This window comes from Stegastes partitus, unplaced genomic scaffold (assembly GCF_000690725.1).
Source record: "Stegastes partitus isolate 25-593 unplaced genomic scaffold, Stegastes_partitus-1.0.2 Scaffold1631, whole genome shotgun sequence".
NCBI classification, from domain to species: Eukaryota; Metazoa; Chordata; class Actinopteri; family Pomacentridae; genus Stegastes; species Stegastes partitus.
The window spans coordinates 49395-57110 of record NW_007579362.1 but is presented as its reverse complement, the minus strand read 5'-3'; positions in this window follow the sequence as shown (position 1 = coordinate 57110).

The window sequence follows — 7716 nt, the reverse complement described above, 5'->3', positions numbered from 1 at the left end:
TTTCCATGATCTACTAAATCTAGAGCATGTGCTTTTAGTATTATCACCATTTTAATAAAAAATAAAGGCCACTAGGTGTGGAGATACAGCGCGTCTTCACAATCTGTCTAGTGTACTTGCTTCATTCATCCAATGGCAGATTGTTTGGTGATTTTTCTCAGACATTTTGGTTGCAAAAGATGGCTTTACCCATAACTGCTGACTGTTTACTTAAACGATGAGTAAGTGAGAGAAGTTGTGTGATTGCACCCAGCTGGAATGAGCGAGTGGGTGAACAACTGAGCATGTGTTCACTTGTCTCTTCTTAATGTCCGTCCTTCCCGAAATAATATGCTCTTTATGTTTTCTCTGGAAAGCACTGCTCAGTCGGTTCACCTCTATTGTCCTTGTGGCCCTCTGTATCACCTTCATTCTGTGGATTTGTTTACCCAACAAAACAAATTCCCTCCTTTGCATGGGCATGAGGCCGTCACTTCCTGTCTGGCCTTATTTCTATGGCAACAGAAGGAAGGGAAAACACAAAAAGGGGGGACAAGTCTTTGCAAAGGAGAGTCGGAGCTGGGTGTGTCCAAAACTTAGAACCGACAAAACTAATAGCAGTGTTTGGAGTTTACAGGAATGTAGTGTAGGCCTGCTGTGTCAGGACTGAGACTGAGAGAGTGAGACGTTTGGTGGTGTAAAATTAAAGTAGAACAGACAGAAAGAAGAGGTTGTTTCTCTGCATTTGTATCATTCATTGTTAAACCGAGCTGGATTCCAGTGTTGTTACCTAACAAGTGCACAATAGTAGCCACAATGGAACACACCCTGGCATAGCTGACAACAGGGAACTACGCCTCTCTACACACACAAATGCAGTGAGGTAACAAAGAAAATGCTCCAGACGTCCAACCATTATGACTCTGAAACAAGATCTACTCACAGCACAGTTTAAATCTCATTTACAATTCGTAATGATGAAGCAGAAACAGTGAGACAGTCATAAATACTACTATGTAATAAAAGCTGAGACATGAAATTTTAAGTCCGCTATTGCCAGTACAGTTATTTATATCTCTTATCACATTTCTGTCACTTACAGTACACACACAGAGAGACACGCACATGCTGTGTGAGGAGATTGTGTATGACAGTGTCATCTGTAGGATATCCATGAGTACTGCACACTGAGTAGTTTGTATTCAAGCAGGAAACTGGAATGCTGGGAGAACCCTAATGTTAGTTTACACTATATAAGAATGCCTGCCTTTACTTACCTACAGTACTGCACTGTGCAATTTCACTTTAAGCATCAGAGGGTGGTAATGAAGGGCGACAACACCCATCAGCAATGTGAGCTCTCTGTTTTGTAACTGAACCATATCTTTGATCCTGGGCTGGATTAACCCTGCAGGTTGCCTGGAAATTATTTGTGGGCCCCTCCCTACTCCACGTTCCTCAAAGAATCCATATATTATAGTTAGTAACCAGGAATTGGTGTGTGGTAAAAGTTATTTGAAATGCAGAATTTCACCAGGTAAGCACAAACGACATAAAAGCTTTAAACCAGATTGTAACTCAGTGCCTGCCACACGGTCATTTCATATTATTGTAGTCAATGTCTTAAGCTGCACTCAGTTTATATTGTAATTTAGTGTTGTAAACAATGTCTGCAGCCCTGCTAGTAGCTCTGTGAGGCTGTACATAGCACAGCAGAGCTTTGGACCAAGCGTTATCATTAGCACGCAAACAGAGTGATATCTAGCAGATGCAATATAATGCTTGCCATGATGATCATCTTAGTTAAATGTGTGACCATGCTAACATTTGCAAATTTACACTAAATATAAAATATGCATGGGCTCGATGGATGGAAATGTTTGTGGTGCAAGGTGTTGTATGATGTAAAGACCAAGCCAAAATGACACAAACCCAAGTCACAAGCATGAGGAGAGAGAGAGCAGGAGCTGAGGGGTTGGCCCTTTTGTAACCTGGGGGCGCTGGGCCCAAGCGCACCAAGCAGGTAGGACCGTCCACACAGTCTCCAGCAGTCTAGGGACCTGAGGACACAGAGCCGAACACAGACAGCCAATGTGCCCAACCAACAGACTATGTTGGGGTCTGTTAAGGGATCCACAAAGTCCCTAGAATTTGTCCTCGAGGAACTTTTAACATCTGCCTTCACCTCAAAAAGAGCAATGACGTCTGTACCCAATTTCATTGTCATCGTTGCAGTAGTGTTCAAGACATTTTTCCCTGAATTAAATATGCCAACACTCGTGGCGCCAAAAGAAAACTCAGGGGATCAACAAAAGTTATCAGGATTTATTGTCTGGGAAGAACGAATATGTGTCCCACATTTCTTTTGGTAATCCATCTAAATGATGTTGAAAAGTTTTACTAAATTACAGGAAAATATGACATGCTGGCAGCGGTAAAGTCACCAGAAATTTTTTGGATTCATCCTCTGCAGAACTTGTATGTGCTACATTTCATGGCAACTTATCCAGCAGTTGAGATTTTTCAGTATGGGCTCCAGTGTTGCAGTGACTGATCGATTAACCCGCACTACCATCAATATTAACACTGGAATCTTCAAGGTCCCTGAGGCTCAGGAACAGTTGCACACTTCACTCAGTCGGTAATCCAACATTGCTGTGACCTCTCTTTGAAGGAGTAGGCTTGCAAAAATAACTTTTCTCAGAATGGATCAACACTCTGTTACCCTATCACGGTACTGTGCCCTACATATGCTATAATGTTCCACGTCTGCAGAGGGCAATGTTGCACACAGCCGAGGCAGCGTTGGAACTCGGACAGCTGCACATCAGATGTCCCAGCTCTCCAAATTACTGACTGACGACTTTGTTTTAATGACTCATAAAGCCCACGTTTTTGTTTTTTTTTTGTACTCTTGTTTGTGACTTGCATTGCATTGTGTTACATTTTGTGATGCTAATCCAGAGATTATGTCCATATGGGTTGCTTTTTTGTGCTTGCTTTCATGTTTTTATGTGCCCATGCATCTCTATCAGAGTTTACAGGGTGTTTGAGTTCCTGAGTATGAGTGTTATCTCCTGTGCAACTCAGTGATCTTAACATCTTTAAGCATTACGCTCTCTCAGTGCTGTTATGTGATTGAGGCTGATTACGGTCATGCAGACAGTTTCTATCAAACTCGGTAGATCAAAGTATTCCCTTCTCAATACACACACACACATACACTATCTTTTACGCTGCCCTCCCTGTTCCTCTATCTCCCCCTCCACTCTTTCCAGACTTTCAACAGGGCAAGAGCATGCTCTCTAATTTGTTCCAGATGTGGAGTGCCTCCCTTCCTCCCTTTCCCTGCTCTATTCCCTCCATTCTCAGCGCTCACAGGGTCGAGTTGAATCCTAAAGATTCTGCCACCCCTCCTTCCTTCCTTCCTTCTCTCCCTGCCTTACCCCCTCCGCATACTGATCTCAACGACGAATCGTGACCTCAGGAGGTCAGGCATGGAGAAGCTACAGCTCTCCCTCAGCAGAAAGGCATGCTGTGAAAATGCATTTCCCACATTGCACGACGTGCCGTTGTTGTTGCTGCAATCAGCCGTTTCGCCCGTGGTGTGTTTTTGTAACAATGGATTGCATGCTTTGATTTTGATTACGTTGTTATTATTTGTTGAGCAGCAGAGTGATGATTATTAGGAAAGTGTTTGGCAATTGTTCCAACTAGACTCTTGGTCCTCTTTGCTGCTTTCATCCATCTTGTCTGGTTTCTTTTGCCTGCGATGGGAAGCAGCTGGAGGAGTTGAACAGGGGAGCACTGGGAATGTGAAAGAGTGCAGGCATGGGGCCCAGGTGTTCCTCTCACTCTTCTTCCATAATGTGTTTACATTTATGTCCACCTCAAATGTGTCTTCATCCTCTGGATGGGACACAGAACGTCTCCAATCTCTACTTACAGCGACATGTTGCAGACACATGCTCCACAGAGGGGATCGTCTCTTTTGCCATCTCCCGCTAAGTGCATTAAATTGCTCATTTATCCACTCACAAACATACAGGCACACCAACGCACACCATTAATGCATGTGGGGATGGACTAGATCTATGATTCCTGGCTAAAGCATTTAATGATTACAGCAGCTGTTGCTCATGTAAACTCTTCTCTCACACACAATCCCACCTCCTCATTGCCTGTTTTCCTCCTCTTTGCTTTGCTCCTCTGCATGTCTCCCTGCATTTATTTTGACTCTTTAAAGAACACACCAAGTGACAACTCACACCGTGGCACATATGGTACTTGTGCGTCTACTCATTAAAATGCAAAACACACATGTGCACAAATGAACCTACTCATGCTTTCTGACCTTGCCACACACAGAGACAATCTGTTATTTGTCTAAATTGTTTCCTATTGATTAGAGCACTGGTGGAGATCTAATCTGCCGTTCTTCATCTTTATTCTGTGCAGCCTATCCTTCACACTGATTACTGAGATAAACCCAACATATGAGCTAGTTTCATGCAGTGTTACATTACCAGGACATGTCTCACACGGATTGTCTCTCTGCTCCAAGGCCTGTAGGGAAAAGTGAGACCCTGAGATTTCTGCTTTGAGATACAATAAGATGCACATGTTTCCACTATAGTGCAACTTCCTGGCTTTGTGTGAGGCTCCTTAGTCCCTCTGCTGTGACTCCTGCTGTGTTTGGTGCATTTGTGTGGAAGTATATGTGAGGAATCATAATAAATGATTACTTTTGTAAAATTGTCTATATTTGTGCAAGCAATTGTGACACGATCTTGGGAATCGTAGCTGTAATGGCATGGTAAAATGCAGGAATTGTACTTTCAAATACATTTACCTCACTGAATTTGGACAATAACAATTTGAGTGGAGACCAGCTGTGGAAAAGCACTCATGTCCATTAAAGGACTGCTTTGACATTTCAGTAAGATTCACTTGCAGAGAGTTAGTCTGAGAAGATGAGAATCACTCATGTCCATACAGTAAATATGAAGTTACCAGTTATCCTGGCTTAGACTAAAAAAGGGGGTAACAGATAGCCTGACTACGTCCAGAGGTAACTAAACCCACCCACCAGCACCTTTCCAACTCACTAAGACACGTTATATCACAGCTGTTTAATCCATAAAAAACTAAAGTATAAAAACAAATTACATGACAGGGATTTACAGATAATCAGTGAAAGCTGATGCACCCCATAAATAAGTATATTTTCCCAAAGCTATGCTTTAATAGAAAAATAATGAATTAAAAATTTAAGTCACGCATTAAAAAATAAGAAAATCAACCATGAAATGCTGCTCTGTATTAAAAAGCTCCTAATTCTGGTGAGAATGGTGATAAAAGATGGATTCACATTGTTTCAACTCTGTCTTAAAGCAACAGTCATGATTCTAGCAGTCCATGCGATCTGTATCAGCCCTGGAGAGATCCCTTCCCTCGTCATTTCACTGTAAATGATACGAGACAAAATCTGCAGTCTGTAAAAATGCTTCCGAAAGTTGATCTTAATCTAATATGAGGCTTCAGCTGTCTGTGTTAGACACATCAACTTCCAGTGTTTCAGTACAAAATTCCCCCTTTGTGTCTCGTCAGTGCAGCTCAGTATGGAAACACAGAGTTGGACTTTTGTTGCAATGTATCGATGGTGTAAACTTTTAAACATTTGTTAACCTAATCCTTTGATTATTAATACACTAACATAAGCAGCATTTTAACATTGCATCGTTGCATAAGACTGAGCTGCTCTGTGCTAAATTGCACTCAAGTTTAACCTCTTTTCTGTTGTTGACAAAATTATCTCCATTCAAGGCCGTCTTTTACTCACTTGTTCTGGAGCTCTTTGATTGTAACACGCAGTCGACATACTTTCAACTACTCTGAGCTCCAAAGCAAATGAGTGAAAAGACCTTGAGTGGAAAGACTTTAAAGATTATTCAAAACATTGTCATGGTTTTGCTCAGAGAGAACAGGCTGGAGGAAACGAGTGTTGACACATACCAGGAAGACAAGAGCAGTCCGGTGTTTGTATTTACCCGATGGTGAAATGACAAGAATACAGACGGACAGACATGCAGGTGGCAGATAAAGGATCAAACAGGTTAGCAGGCAAGAGCATAATATCAGCAACAAGAAAATCTGATGAACAACTATGGAAAAGACAGCAGGTATATGTACTATGAGCTTATTAGGTAATGGGAAATAAGCAGGCATTCAGTAGTCTGACACTTAAACAGCTCTTAATACGACCTGTGCTTTTCCTTCCATGACAACTCATAATCTCTGCTGCAAAGGAGGCCTATTAGAAGGATTAAAAAAAAAGCACAGTGCCTCCTTCTTAAATAGAATCATCAATCAAAACATGGAAATCCTCATGTTTCTTGACAATCTATCCACACGTTGTACCATTTTGAGCCCTCATGAATACCCGCTCAGGCATTACAGCTGCGCATACAGGTGACGTCAGTTAAGTTCGGGAGGTTTTAGAGATTAATTGCGTGACTGCAGAGATGAATTTCACACAGAAAAACCTAAACAAATGCATTACGAGCAGAACAAGGCATTGATAGTCAACATTCAAAGGAGAGCTCTCGTGTTTTTAGTCACCCTAAATCCAGCACCAGAAACAACCTCAAGTCCAAATCCTTGCAATCCAAGAAACTAGTCCCCTATGTCAGCTGGTAATGACACTAACTGCCTCCTCTCAAACGCAAACTCTCAGATCAGAGTGCAACCAAATTCTAATGCAATATATAAAAAAAATTATGTTTAGCAAACTGGAAAAGAAACTAAAAGCAAGCAAAGCAGAATAAAATGCTCTAAAAAGAGATGAACAAATTGGAATGCTATCGCTCTACTGTCAGGAATACAACGCAGAGACATAAAAGACACGAAACCAAAATAAACCAAAATGCGTTGTCACTGTTTGACAGGTGAGGTTAAGGCAGAGGTACACTTCTGCCTACAAACATTGCGAGACAAGCAGCGTTTACTTTTACACGTTCATCTCTGTAATTTCAGCTTTAAAGTCGCTTAATGACCTCTCCGAATTCTAAACAGTCCTCGGAGATGAAGACAGGGCATATATTACTGCCAAGTGCCACTGACTTGATGCTTTTGCAGCAAGAACTTTAATGCCAATAAAGCCCCTTTGAAGTGAATCAAATTAAATTGAAGTGATTAGGCCTCATGGTGGGCAGTAACTGGGCTACTCCGGCGCTCCCTCTCTTGTCTTTATTCGGAAGCCGTTTCACCACCTGAAGACTGCCGGGCAAATGTAACACTCCTCTCGACCTACATTTGTGCATGCAACTTGCACACAAACTTACCAGCAGTGACCTGGTTATTCTTTATTTCATGCAGACGCACAATTTTTGCCCTTCCCTTGAACCGTGCAAACTCAAGTGCAGACAGATATACAATCTCTTCTGTCTGTTTCCCCCTCAGTGGAATTGTGTTTCTCCCTCTCTTCGTCTACTGAGAGGCTGAAATGTCATATGGCAGAGCTGATTGGACAGTGAGAGGCCCGGTGGAGGGAGAGAGAGGTGATGAAAGGATGAGCCGGTGAAACCAGTCTGCAGCCTTTGTTGTGTGCAGGCACTCTGCACAGGGTCCTCAATAGCGCCTGTTCTGCCTGTGTTTTTTTTTTTTTTTTTGCGAATCTGGGTCAACTCTAAAACACTTTTCCTCTCACAACAATCTGTCTACATCAGTCTAACATTG